Below are 14,737 nucleotides of genomic sequence, written 5' to 3' on the forward strand. Positions count from 1 at the left end.
TGTTCCTCTCCGCTACAGGCACCAGTTCTATGGCGCCTTTCTCCAGCAGGGCTTGAATTTCCTGCGCAAGGAGCGGACCCGGACTCTGCAAAGAGAGGTTCCCCGGTGGATTGTCGCGAGGCCTGTGCCGAAAGGGAAGACAGTAGCCGTGGGTTATGATCTCCAGAACCCACACATCTGAAGTAATGGCTTGCCACTCTACAAGATGCTGCGCCAGCCTTCCCCCAACCGGCGAACCATGGGACATGGCCTCACGACTGAGTGGGAGCGGCTGCGGTGTTACCTGAGGGCAAAGAGGCAACTGCCCGAGCGGCCTTGGCACCACGGGTACCCTGTCGTCCACCTCTGGTACCCCTGCGATGGCCTCTTTGACTGCCAGCTCCTCTCGCTTTACTGAAGGATGAGTAATAGCGAAAGGAACCACCCCTCCACTGCTGTCCCCTAGGACGAAAAGGCGGAGGTTGGCGAACTGCAGCGCCCAACGACTTCGCTGCAGATTTTGAGGTCTGCAACCTCTCAAGGCTCTCGCCAGCCTTGCTGCCAAAAAGGTGTTCACCGTCAAAGGGCATGTTGAGGAGCCGGGACTGCACATCAGGAGCAAACCCCGACTTCCGCAACCACGCAAACCTGCGTATCATGGTGCTCGCCGCCATGGACCTACTGACGCATTCAGCTAAATCCAAACCCGACTGAACGGACTCACACATGGCATCCTTACCATCCTGGACCATAGCAAGGAAACCATCCCGTTCGTCCCCTTCGGGAATATGTTCAGCCGCCAACGCAACACAGTTCCACAGAGTGTGTGTGAAACGAGACAAGGCACAAATGGAGTTGGCCACCTGAAGCGCCATACCACCAGAAGAAAACACTTTCTTCGCCCAGCCATCAAAACGTTTGTCGTCCCTATCAGGAGGGATGGTAGGGTACGACGCCTGCTTTGCCGGGGCCGGGGCCGCCTGCACCACCAGACTCTCCGGAGTGGGGTGCCTGGTCAAGTAGCAGGGGTCGCTACTGGCTGGACGGTATTTTCGCGACAAGGATCTGCCCACCGCCGGGAGACTCTCCGGAGCAGTCCAAGCCGCCGCCACCCTTCTCTGTAAAGCCATATGGAACGGCAGTACCGGGTCAGTTGGGGGACCAACATCAAGGATGTCCGTCAGATCATCCTGCACAAACTCCCCTGGGGGAGCAGACCATCCCAAGTACTCAGCAACCCTAGCCATAAGGCGCCGGTACGAAGAATCGGCATGAGAGCCAGGCTCAGGCCTACAAAACTCCACCTCCGGAGAGGTGTCCAGTCCACTGGCATCATGCAGGGACTGTCTCAAATCTTCAAACCGACTATGGCCCGAGACAATTTCATCTGGAACCAGACTAGGAACCAGGCCATCAGAATCCTCATCCGCCTCCGAAATATAGTCCAGGTGGCGAAAAGAAGGCACCCGAGAGTGCTTGCTCTTAACCAGAGCCTTCCTAGGGGGTTCTCCCGTGCCACGGGGTACCTCCGACACGAAAGGCGTCGATGGCGTCGAGCGAATCGGCGCCGGCGTCGAGAGAACCGGCATCGGCGCCGAGAGGATCGGCGCCGAGGAAATCGGCGTCGACGTCAGACGCAGTGCCTCCAGCATCGGCGGCGTCGACACAGCCCTCGAGGCCGGAGCCCCGAGCGTGTCCCTCGACGACCCGAGCGACGACGGCCTCGACGACTTCCTCGAAGCCGGAGCCTCGAGAAAGCCTGTCGACGCCCTCGACGCCTCAGACGTCGATGTCTTCCTCGAAGACTTCACAGGTGCACACGGTCTCGAACGCGTCGAGGACCGGGACCTGGAACGGGTACGGCGAGAACGAGTCTCCTTGTCCGGACGGGACCTCTCCCGTGACTCGTGCCGACCACTCATGCGAGCGGTGTCTCTCGACCTCACACGACCGACCCCACTCGGGGGCGCGGACGGCGTAGTACCCTGCGACTCAAGAATCGCCAGCATTTTCTTCCCGAAGGAAGCCCATTCCTCCGGCGTCGCACGGCTGGTGGGGTAAGCGACGTGCCGGGCAGAGTCCTCCGAGGAGGACCTGGAAGACGACCGGTGTCGGCGCTTCCGAGAACGCCTCGAAGAGGCTGAGGAGTGGCGAGACCTACTCCTAGAAGGAGACCCACGACACTTCCGACGATGACGCGGAGAGTCACCCCTCGAATCATCCGTCGAAAGCCCCGCAGACTTCGACTTCCTGGGCTTGGACACCCGACCTACCGACAATTTCTTCTTACGTTCTCGTAAGGCTTTGGACGTGAGCGACTGGCAGTCGATACAGTCATCCGTGTCGTGGGCCTCCCCGAGGCACCAGAGGCAGGCGTCGTGCGAGTCCGTCACCGACATCTTGGACCCACACTCCCCGCACTTCTTGAAACCCGGACGCGGGATCGAAGACGAAGTAGAAGACATCTTCAAAGGATTTACACAAAACGAACAGGTTCGAAGAACCGAGAAGAACAGAACTCCAAAGAGTCGAGGCGTGAACCGAGAATCACGAAGCAACGCGTTCGCGGAAAAAACGGAACTGAGGCTACGGGCGTCGTGCGTCCTACTTATCACATCGGATGACGTCGGACGTCGGAGGAGGCCCTCGACGACGGCGCATCGACGTCATCGACGCAGGACGCAGAAAAAAGTTTCCAAAGCAGCACAGCTGTGGTGATTACATGTCATAGATATGGAATACGTCGGAGGACCCAATCCCCTCGAAAAACAATCTTAGGGTCCTAGATGCATGAGGGATCATGGGTACATGGGACATCACACTAGGGATAATATTACTGGCACGCCCTAGTTTGACGCCCCTTTTCGAGTTTCGAAAAACAAACTGAAATACTCTGCAGTTTCCACTAGATGTCAGCCTATGCACAGCATGTGATCTAAGCAGATTCCACAAGCCTCAGAAATAATATATATACATATACACACACACACACACACACACACACACACACACACAACTGTGCACAGGTCGCACTCCGCTTCACCATCCAAATAAAATTGCTCGCTACCCAAAAGGTATTTAAAAAATTGAACATTTTTAGAAAAGTTTTCATCAAATATAAATGCCCCGGCAACAAGACAGGAGACACACAAACGTGACCCGTTTCACGCCCTGCTGGGCGCTTGATCACACACCAACAGAGTCCATTTGGAAAGTGCATTTAAGTGGCCTAACAGTCGTTCATGTTTCACTCTATTGTAGATCAAAAAATGGCAGCCATTTTTACCTGGTATTCAATGCCATACCTTAACATCGATTTGGCCTGCATTTCGCATTACAAAATACTTTGAGGCTACCAAATTCTGTACTTACATAAGAAATCAACAATGCATAGAATAAAGTGCATAATGCTTACTCAAATTGCCAAGATTATTGTACCCGGCCAGCCAATGAGTCATTATAGTGCCAAGATCTAATGTGTTAAAAAATATATATAAAAACGAACAATTATGTGGTATGGTACAAAAAACAAAAAATTGATAAACCAACTCATACACAATACATATAGTTGCAAGCAATTCAATACAAAACAACCAAAATGCCCCCAAAGACACTTAAAGAAAATAATGAAGTTAAAACATCAAAGTTACAATCCAATATCCATTTTTAGCACAATTAAACCCCAATAAAAGTAAAAAGTTCTTCATCAATATTGTGTCCTCGTGGGGTCTTGGTTTCAAAATGAATAATCAATTTTGTTTCTTGTTGACGCAATTTTAAAGTTCTGTCCCCACTTCTGGCATGTTTGGGCACATGAATCACTCCAAAGAAGGAAAAACCATCTAACATACCACCATGCTGCTCATGAAAATGCTTAGCTATAGGGTAAGAAAAATCAGCGTGTTTAATGGCCCTCATATGCTGGAAAATTCTGTGGTACTACCCACATACCACTTTTTAGACGGACAACTCAAAACATACTTTACAAATGTAATGTTAAAACAAATCGTATAGCAGATCCGCAATACAGGATGTAAAAACTTCAATTACAGTGCATAATGGCCTACCTTGCCCTTTTGATATTTGAAAAAGGCCACATGATTTCTTGATAACCAATTTTGTTTTGGTACCACCACTGGAGACAGTTAACTTGGCACAAGTTTATCTTTTAATGAAGGGGATCTCCTGTAAGTAATACTCAGGCGCGTTGATAGCAATTTAGACAGATCCTCATCAACTTTGAGGAGATGCCAGTGTCAGAAAATAATGTCTCTTATGTAACGTAAATCATCACATTGCGTCAAAATCAATCTCATGACCTCAGTATTTGCAACTTCTTTTTGAATTATTTAGTAAAGTATCATGATTCAGACATATGGCTTTATACTGATGTACTAATGCCATCTTTAGTTATATTTACTGAAACATCCAAATAAACCACTTATGTTTTGCTATGCGTTTCTGTAAAGCTCAAAACGTAGGTTATTACAATTCAACACCTTTACAAAATCAAGCCATTTGCATTCAGTCCCCATCCAAATAATACATAAATCCTCAATAAAATGCAACCAAAATATCACTTTGGTTGCAAAACCCTCATTTTCAGGGGACCCTACAACATTCCTCTGCGACCACCCCATGTTGAGGTTTGCATAAGCGGGGGCAAAAGTTGATCCCATGGCAGTTCCCCCTGGTGGTAGAAGGAGTCTTTAAAAAAATATATATATGCGTCAAACGGAAAGAAACCATGTCCAAAATCATAGATGTATGGAATAAATAGTAGACACTTTGTGTCCAAAAATAATTTACAAGCCTCTAGACCAAATAGAGGTGTACAAAGACACTACCTCAAGAGTGGTAAGCACCATATCCGACTGACGGTATCTCAGTATGTTGCTTTAAAAAAAAAAATTAGTGGTGCCATGCACAAAAGATGGTAAAGTGGACACTAATTAATTAATAGTCTTGTCAACAAATTTGGCAATTTTTTCCAACAAGGAACCACACAAGGTAACAATAGGCCTACCAGGAGGCTTAATCACGGACTTGTGTTTTTGCTTAAAAAAAAATAGATGGGAGGAATCACTGGTGCTGGGATAAACAAAAATGTAGCAGTGTCCAAATCCAGAATACCCTTATTTGTCCATTTATGGAGCAAATCCAAGAGGATACTAGTGATTCCTGGAAAGGGATCCGTAGCTAATTTCACACATCAAGAGCAATCCTAGAATTGCCCATTTGCTTCAGCTACATAGTCCATATAATTGAAAAGGACCACATTGCAGCCTTTATCTGAGGGTTTAATAAACACTTCAGAAAGATTCAGCAATTGAGCCAAATTTTGTTGCTATTTGGTGGTAAGATTGTGTATCCTCTGAATTTTTGTATGTCTTAGTTTCTTCAGATCTGCTACCACCCGATCTTGAATCTGGACTTGGATTGTATCTTAGTTCCCTTTAACCACTCTGTATTTATACCATAACCCATTAAATAAGAGTCAATATCTTCACAAGGAATTAATGCTAAATTAGTCAATCTATGCAAAGTTGGTAAGTCTGAGGTGGTTAAATCTGTCCTTCCAGTTCCAACAGGGAGTCTTACTCTTTCAGGTGGATTCACAGAAAATAATTTCTTCAGTCTCAATTTTCACATAAATTGATCGTAATCCTACCTTGTCTGAGTATAATTAAACCCCATGGTAGGACAAAAATCCAGCCCCAAACATAAAAAATCTGATTGTTTGAGCTAGGACATGACTAGATAAGTTGATACCTTGCATAGATGGGGATGAGGCTTTTTCCTGCCGCGTCCTCCAAAGCGTGTTGCCCTCTCTGTTCATGTTTGTTCGGATGCATTTCCCATGCCTTCCACAGTGAGTTTTTCGTTTAACACCCTGGGACCCCTTTTCATCGCCCCTGCTGAACCACATGCAAGCTTTGCCATCCTTGCACAGAGCCGCATCGCGTCTAAAAAAATTGAGGCGAGTAAGTGGTTGTTCAATATCACTGTTGCATCCAATTCTACTGATGAAGATATGGAGGAATCATTGGTGGAAACAGTACCTTCTTGACCACCCAGCACTTGTTTTCACAGCATATCAAACCGTTTTTTGCGATTGTGTATACATCCACCACTGACTCATAGTCTGATTTATCTCACGGAAATGTACGTTTCTTGCGCTGCTGAATGTCATCTTCATAAGCTACCAAGTTTGCATCTATATAGGCTCGCAATTTATTGCCAGCCTCACTAATTTGCACATTGTTTAGCTTATTTTCAATCTCCTCAATTTGGATTATGATGGCTGCACGATTCGCTTGGCATATTTTACTAATAGTGTTAAGAATGTTGCAGAACAGCCACAAGTCGCTTGCCGCCATACTTGGAGCATGACCAGATCTTGCTCATCAAAGGATGCAGTAATTACAATTTACAATCCTCTATGAATCCGTCCAGCATCCAGGTAATTTTGCAGTGAGGACTCCTCCCACCATTTGGAGATCTCTTTTTTTTCAGCAATTAATCAAGCTGTTTTAAAAATACAATTTTAGTTTCCTCCTGCACTGTATTCCCACTTGTAACTGCGATTTTAGGAGAGACAGACACCTGGCCTTTCATCAAAAATTGTAATGCCTGAGAGTGTCTTGCTGCCTCTCCTCTTGCCAACATGATGAAATAAGGGCAGAATTATTTTTCTACATTTATATTGTGCACCAGGTGGCCCAGAGGCATACGGGCACAAGAACAGAAGGAAGAAAAATGAACAAAGGACCCTACAGAGAGCCCAGAAAGAGAGAAACAAGGAACAGGCAGATGTGGGGAACTCCAGCAAAGCGTTATTTTAGTAACAGAGTCTCTAACTTCTTCCTGAACAGTTCTGTTGATTTTGTTTCTCTCAACTCTGGGAGGGATCGCATTCCAGGATTTTGGTGTTGCTACAAAGAAAGCCTGCTTGTTCACCTGCAATAGTTTACATCTAGGCACCTTCAGCAGGTTGAACTTATTAGATCTAAGAGCTCTCACAATCGGTTTACTCTTCAAGGCCTTCACCAAATATGCAGCACTCTAATCCACTAAAAATTTGTGAGTGATCATAAGATGACGAAATTCAATCCTGGGCTCAATGAGAAGCCAGTGTAATTCTTGCCTTGCATTGGAAACATGATCTCTTTTTTAAACCCGCTATGACCCTAACTGCACTGTATTGTATTTCTTGCAGTCTAGCACAATCCTTCTTGCACATCCCAATTAAAAGACTACTACAATAGTCAATTTCTGAGCCAAAAATGGCCTTCACCGCCGTCTCACAGTTTGCTTTGGAGATATATGGTCGTAACTGTGCCAATATCTTGATGAAATAGGCGGAGACAGCAACCAGACATTTACTTGGGCATGAATATTGAGCTTTTGATCTAGGTATATCCCAAGTGTTTGAAATTTCATTTGTCGCAATCTTGCAGCCAGCCACCTGAAACTGCAGGTATTCTGCTCCGAGTTTTAAACTTTTGTTTTCTGTGCCCACAACCATCAACTCCATTTATTTATTTGCATTTTTAAAGCACTCACACAGCCCGTGGGCATCGAGGCGCTGTTACAGGAATGGTTTGTTTTTTAGTTGCTTAATTTTTTTTTTCTTAGTTGCGTATTTATAATGTATTTAAATACCCAGATGTTTCTAAGTGCGGACCCGGGGATTGGACCTGTGTTGCTTCGTGTTGTCTTGCTTCCAAGGGGAACATGTTGCCACTGAGCTATCCTCCATTTTTTCATTCTTAAGAGCCAAGCCACAGAATCCAGGCTTGTATCAGTTCACAATCTTAACATTCTCCTCATGGTTTCTTGACAAAGGGAGGACACATTGCGTGTCCACTACCTGGCGGTATTAGCCAAATTGTTCGAACACAATTGTTCGAATTACCGAATTGACCGAAAGTCGAGGGTCGGAATTGACCTTTGCACAATTGACCGCACACACACATATATATATATATATATATATATAATGTGGGGTTGCGGGGGGTTTCCCCCCGCATATATGTAACAATTGACCTTCACAATTCGGTCAATTGTGCAAAGGTCAATTGTAATTCGAACAATTCGTATACATCCTACCTGGCATCTCTTGCCCACTGCATCGCTACTTTCTGCTCCAATTTTCAATGTTACGCAGATGACACGCAGCTCTCTTTCAGGCTCCCCTCCGCCACCTCTACTTCTTCTCATATACCAAACTGTCTGGATGCAATTCAGGAATGGTGTGCCACTTATCTCGGCCTTAATGCCAGTAAGACTCAGATCATCCTGATTGGGTCACCGACTCCCCCCCCTTTTTTTTCTCTCTCTCCCTCTCCATCTCCCTCTCACTCTGGGCCCTCTTTCAACTCCTTCCTGTGAGGCTACGAATCTTGGTGTCATCTTCGAATCCACCCTCTCCTACGCTCCTCACACCTCCGACGTCTCTAAGAAGTCAAACTATCAGCTGCACCTCCTCAGAGGTATTCTTTCTTTTCTCACTTTCCCCCAGAAGCTCACTGTCTCCAGAGCTCTGTCCACTCTAGGCTGGACTATTGTAATAGCCTCTTTCTAAATCTTCCTGCCTCTACTCTCCGACCTTTACAACTTATCCAGAACAGGACTGCAAGAATTTTCATTGGCCTCAAGCCCAGGGATCGTGTATCTGCAGCTCTGAAATCTCTTCACTGGCTCCTTATGCATGCAATGATCAAGTTCAAGACACTCACATCGTCCACAAGGCTTTCTGGGGCCTAGAACAGCTCTACCTCCAACTTTTTTCTTCCAAAATATCTTCCTTCATGGGCTCTCTGCTCATCCTACTCCAACTCTCTGCAGGTCAGACACTTCTCCAAGCGGAGAGTTGGGGGCACATCTATCTCCTCTGCTGGGGCCCCACTCTGGAACAGGCTCCCTGCCTCTCTCAAACTTGAGCAGAATCACCTCCAATTCCAGAAGCAACTCAAGACCTTCCTTTCTGCTTCTGCTTTCTCCCTTCCTCTCCCCTGCCAATGCAACAGACTGCTCTGTGTACTGGTCACCCTCTGAACACAGGCTCAGGCTCCTGCATGTCCAGTTGCCCTTGCACTGCCTCCGGGCTCCCCAGCACTTAAGGGTCTGTTATCTGCAACCCTACAGTCCCTACTCTCTGCACTTATGAGCCACCCGCTGGCTGCACTTGTGAGTTAACTTCACTTCCCCCTTCTGCTCCCCCTGGTACTTCTCACCTTCCCGCTTCCCTGCACTTGCGCGATTTGAATGCCACAAGGCGTAGTAAGATTGTAATTTTGTCCTCCTTTTATCCCCCCCCCCCCCCATCTCCTCCTCCTTGTCTTGTCACGCCTAGAAACACTTGTGTACAGGCACGTTATAAATGCCATATCATATCTGCACAGTTTGTGAACCAAATACTTTTATCTTCTAGCAGACCAAAGAGGGACTGTAAAGTTCTTATACAGAGAGGGCGAGATGCAGGCACCCTGAGGGACCCCAAAATGCAGCGGAGCAGGCATTTCCTCTGCATCCTCACTGCAGACCCTAACCAATCTATTGCTAAGGAAGGACTTAATCCATTCTGCAGCTTTATCCAAGAAAGTCGCCACTTCTTTAAACCTGTAAGAATTACTAGCAGGATGGAAAACCTCTCCTGAGTAAAGTCTCCACTTCCAGAGGCAGGGGTGGAATGAAGCTTTGAAAAACAACACAGCATTACAGTTTACATAACCCCTCCTGGAAAATACCCTGTTACCTGTGCCTGTGTGTAACCGATTTGTAGTTTTGCTCAGAGAGGCATCTATTGGATGTTCAACTCCCCCACACATTGCCTCCACACATTGACTTCAAGGTCTAAATGGTACACTGTGTTAAGTGGGGCAGGGGTCAGTTGAAGTGAAGAGCAGGGAAAGAAAAAGCAGCCTACTCTATTAGAGTGCTCTCAGGAAGGCAGGAGGGGATGGGTTAGTGTCAGTCATTGTATGTAACAACTCAGATCGCTAGCTACATTGATGAGAGTCACAAAGAGCATTTTGCTAGAATTTGAGGGCGCTTTTAGAGCCCCTGTCACGCTGGCCAAAATAATACCTTTCTCAAATAACCCCGATGAAGCGCTTGCATCAATTAACATAGAGGAATACAAAGATCATCTGAACAATCTTCTATTTGAGTGATTTATTTACATAACACGTTCCTTCCCACACAGCTCCTACCCTCCTAGCTCCATTTGCCACTATGCCAAGGTAGAAACTATTGTAGAGTGATCAGTTAAGTGGTTGTGTTTCTTAATAACCTTATAGCAGGAACCTTGATCATAGAAATTGAATTGTCTCTAAATATATACCTAATAGGTTTGGTCTTGTTGCTTCTTAAATGTATACAATCCTGTTAACACACCAAGATTCAATTGCAATAGAACCAATTAATTATCATTTACTTACACTCACCCAGACTGGGAACACTTATCTGTTTCTGTGCACCCACTGGAACCTCCACCTCATCAGCATCAGACTCGCCGCCAAGCTCCTACAATTCAGAAAAGAACTGAAGACCCGCTTCTTCAAGGAGCCTCTCCTCTTCAACACCTAGGCCATCATACCGCCCCCCCCACCCCCTGCAGGGCCACCTGACTCGCTGAACGCCGTCCATTCCTCTCCTCCCTGCCATCCTGTACAGCTGTACCCCTCCTCTATGCCCCTCTGTATCCTAGTCCTGTTGTATATCTGTTTGGTCACCTCTGAAACCTGCTCTGTTACGTATCTGTACTGTTGCATACCTCTGTAAAGTGCTCTTCTCAAAGCTAGATACGCGCTCAATAAATACCATAATAATAACAATCAATTATAATTAGAGCAGCTCAGTGGCATTCAAACTGCGGGGCTGGATCCCTTAGGTGGGCCTGGTGGGGGTTCATGAGGCGTGCAAGGCTCTTTCATATGGGAAGACGGTAACTGGGTTTGTAAGAAACTATAAGCAGATCCGCCATGGGGGTGGGAACACAATAGTATTGTTGCTCAGGGTGGGCTCAGCATAAAATAATTGGAAACCATTGGCTTCGCCACACACCAGGCAATTTTCAGACGTGCAATTCGTGACTTCCGACTCAGTGGCTGTGTAATGGCATGGGGGGGGGTTGAACCATGGACTCCCAACACACTTGCTGTATGAAGAGTGAATGTTGGGGCACTGTCCTCCTTAATCCATGACGTGGGATGTGAGAGTATTCTACGCACTAGCAGAATAGCAGTTGCTGCTTTCAATACACTAGGAGAGCCGATAGTCTGAATGCAAACTTTATTTAGGCTCCAATAGCAGCGCAGGCCTTTTGTGCAAGGAGTGTGACGGTTTAACTAGTGGTTTGTAGATCTTGGTGCTCACATCTTTGCTAGCACCGGAGCCTTTCTGCCCACCATAACCTGCAGCCAGGGGCTCCGATGGACGCCAAAGCTCGTCACCACCGCAGACATTCAGGTGGAATATGCAAGGCTTGTTTGGCGGGCGTGCGTTAAGGATGATAGAATGAAATCATGTACGGATTTCGTTATTGGGGGGTGTGTATATATAGTGTGTGGTGTGGACTCGTGACAGAGAACATGCACGGCTTCAGGGAGGAAACCCGGTAACAGGGAAAGTGGAGACAGGCGGGTGGACGGTGGCAGATTGCTGCGTGTATGCAAACCAGACAAGCAGGGGGTGGAGCGGCGAGCCGTGTGTACACAACCGATTCTTCCTCCCAGTGGCATTTACCGAAGGAGGCTATTTGGCGGTGCTCCAGAGCACCCCGGGGGCCCTCCCTGTGCAACGCGGAACTGAGCTTCCGGGATCTCAGAGCCAGGCACTGCACGACAATTGAGCTGCTTTGGCCACGCAGGAGGCATGCAACGGACACGTGCCGGGCACGGCTCCGAACCACGTAAGCTCTCTCCAAGTGCGCAGGCCCCATCATAAATAATGAGCATGGAGGGGAAGAGTGGGCAGGTGGCCCAAGTAACTGGGGCGCAGGAATAGGATGCCAAAGGGCCTTACCGCCTCTCCGTTCCTGACAAAATACACGCACACAAGTCAAGCAGCTGCATTTACCCGCAGTGCTATTTTACGCCTAAACTGCCGGCTGGATGGGCACCAATCTTGGCAGCAGAGGCATTAACCCAATGCACGGCAAAGAACACATTTGTAATATGCACTGCTGCTTTGCACTGGACGCACATGTATGGGTTCTCTCTGAAAGAGCTCACTGAAGCCGGCTGGATTGCAGTGAAACACTGAAGCCCTACATTGCTGAAAGGCAAATGGAAGACGCTGCCTGGTATAGGGAGGATGAAACCTTGATTCGCTATTCTGCGCCTTTGCTAGAGTTTACACATCCTTGTAATTCTCCCTTAATGTAACAACACTAACCTACATTTCTGTTCATCTCTTTAGGGTACCAAAAATAAAAGAGGGTCTATAAAAATTATCTTTAAATCAAACTAGCAAAAATACACACAACAAATAACGCAACTAGCTCATCCCTGTAAGTGAAAAAAACAGAAAGGAGACTTCAAGTATAGGGCACTCTTTAGTTAGGAGGTCAGGGTGCTCTGGCAAAGATTTCAATAGAAAAATGTCAAGTTCATGTCTTACAAAAGGAAGAGGCGGGGCTTAAAAGTCACTAGGGTCCTTTAATACAAACCAGGGGCAAAGGGCCTCTTCAAATAACTTATGTTGTCGTCTTTGGAGCTGAACAGTCGCAAGCCCGGCTTTTTAGGCGTCAAACCAGGAGGCTGGATGCTTTTGACGCCAACCGAGGTCGAGTTGGGGAGCGGCAATGGGTTTGAGGCGCTGGGAACAGTTGGGTCAGCAGCACAGGAAGACTGGGTGACTGAGTGCGGTGAAGCAGAGCCAGGCCTTCAGCAGTGAACCAGCTTAGTTGGCTCAACATGACATTGGTTTGCAGACAGCGGTATGGAGGTGGGGACACTAGAAGACTCTGCGGGTCTCAGATGCAGAGATAGTGGAGCATTGAGGTCGAACAGGACACTGCAATTCCCTGGCATATGCTTGGATGGCGTCAAAGGTGCCAAAACTGGCACCAAGGCGATTGGGAGATGCAGGGGTTCACTTCCTTGATTCTGTGGTTACTGGGAGACCCAGTGAAGGCTGTTAGGGCAAGGCGACCCCTCCTAAGCTTTGTAGAGGCCATTTGCATGGGGTTCTGTTACCTCCAGTGGCAGGGTCCTGGGCACCAGTGGCTCAGTTGCAGTTGGTCTTGTCCACACAGCATATTCCCCTTCAAAATAATCCTTGGATGGTGGGCAGAAGAGCGCTCCTCTTCCTTGGAGCCTTCTGTCCACCTCTATGGCAGGTGAATGGACTAGCCCAACAGAGTTCCAGGGGAATCCTTGTCTTGAAGCACAAAGATGAATCCCCTAAGACATGGGTTTCTCCACTTTACACAGGCAAAATACTGCAGCAGATTTGCCCAACGCAGGCCTGTTGTCAGGGGTTCAAAGAACAAGTGGGGAGGGAGCAGGAAGTTTAGGGAGTCCCAACAGAATCCAAGATGGTGGAATCCATTCTCTGGGCTAAGCCTCTCCTCTGAGCTCCTGTGCACTCCACCACTTCTCCGGTCTGCTTACTTCAAACGCACTACAGTGATCAGCCGGTTGTGAAAAGGCCATGGTCATGTCAGGACTATCTTTGAAGCACTGGTTCTAAAGGGAGCTCTCGGGAAGTGTTCCTGTGCCATGAAGCAAGGCGTTTACCTGCCTCAGAGGGATCAAAGGAGAAGCTTACGGGGCAGGGTCCTACCAGGTTGTCATGGGGACACCCAGGCCGTATAGCGAATCACATCAAGCCCAGCCATGAGTGAATCACCTCACCAAGCTGACAAGAGTTCTTCCAAAACGCTTTGGCTGTATAACTATGTAAACTCAGCAGACATGTCATAACTGGACATAGCTTAGTTACTGTGTCACAAGGCAGTGCGAGTTTAGGTTTGAATCGGGAGGGCAGACTTTTAAAAAGTCACCTGTCTTTTGGAAATTTGTGTTCCAGCACCTGACAGGAATACACATGGGACCTTCCAATCTGCCCTGCTGCCACTGCAGGGCAGTTCTAGAGATGGCCACAGCAAAGGCACAGGAGTGCACTAGGATTTGGCATGGAGCATTTTGAAAGGAGAGAGGGCCTGATTACTATGCCTATCTTTCAGAAACAGAATGACCTGCATCATTTTATTTCTAAGAAAATGTTCAAGCTACCCCGCTCTTACCAAATGGCAAATGGCATTCTGTCACGGGCACCTTTAATGGCTTCTCTACATTACTTCTCCATGTGTAAACATCTAAATATATCACCTGATTAGAGTAGTCTGAGAATATTCATAATGTTTGAAACGCATTTTAATGTCTGTAAAACCAGACCATCCTGTTTGGGGTAGGGGTATCGACTCAGTCTTTACTCTTGCAGACATCACAAAGACTGTTGTGGAAGAGTCCTGTTGGATAAGGGGAGTGTGAGGTGGGGGATAGAAGGGGGGGGGGGAAATCAGCGCAGGAGAACTACACTCCTCTGAATAACCATATTCTCACATGGGCATGCAGAGATACGGCAGAACCGCATTGTGCACAGATAAAACACTGGGTATGTGCCAGGTTTGGAATTCTCTGGGACCCCACTGCACTCTTTGATGATGACCACTCGGTGAACCCCCAAAGGACTGGGTCACACTTACTGCATGTTCTGCGAATCTTCCAATGTGCTTCTGGATACA

The 14,737-nt window shown here is 47.3% G+C and overlaps 1 protein-coding gene across 2 annotated transcripts in view; it reads right to left on the bottom strand.

Moving 5' to 3' along the window:
- SPATS2 (spermatogenesis associated serine rich 2) overlaps positions 1–14,737 on the bottom strand; it is a 729,295-nt gene that overhangs the window by 346,076 nt on the left and 368,482 nt on the right. The window lies entirely within an intron of this gene.

Source organism: Ambystoma mexicanum, chromosome 3q, assembly GCF_040938575.1.
Source record: "Ambystoma mexicanum isolate Mex_15411 chromosome 3q, UKY_AmexF1_1, whole genome shotgun sequence".
NCBI lineage: Eukaryota > Metazoa > Chordata > Amphibia > Caudata > Ambystomatidae > Ambystoma > Ambystoma mexicanum.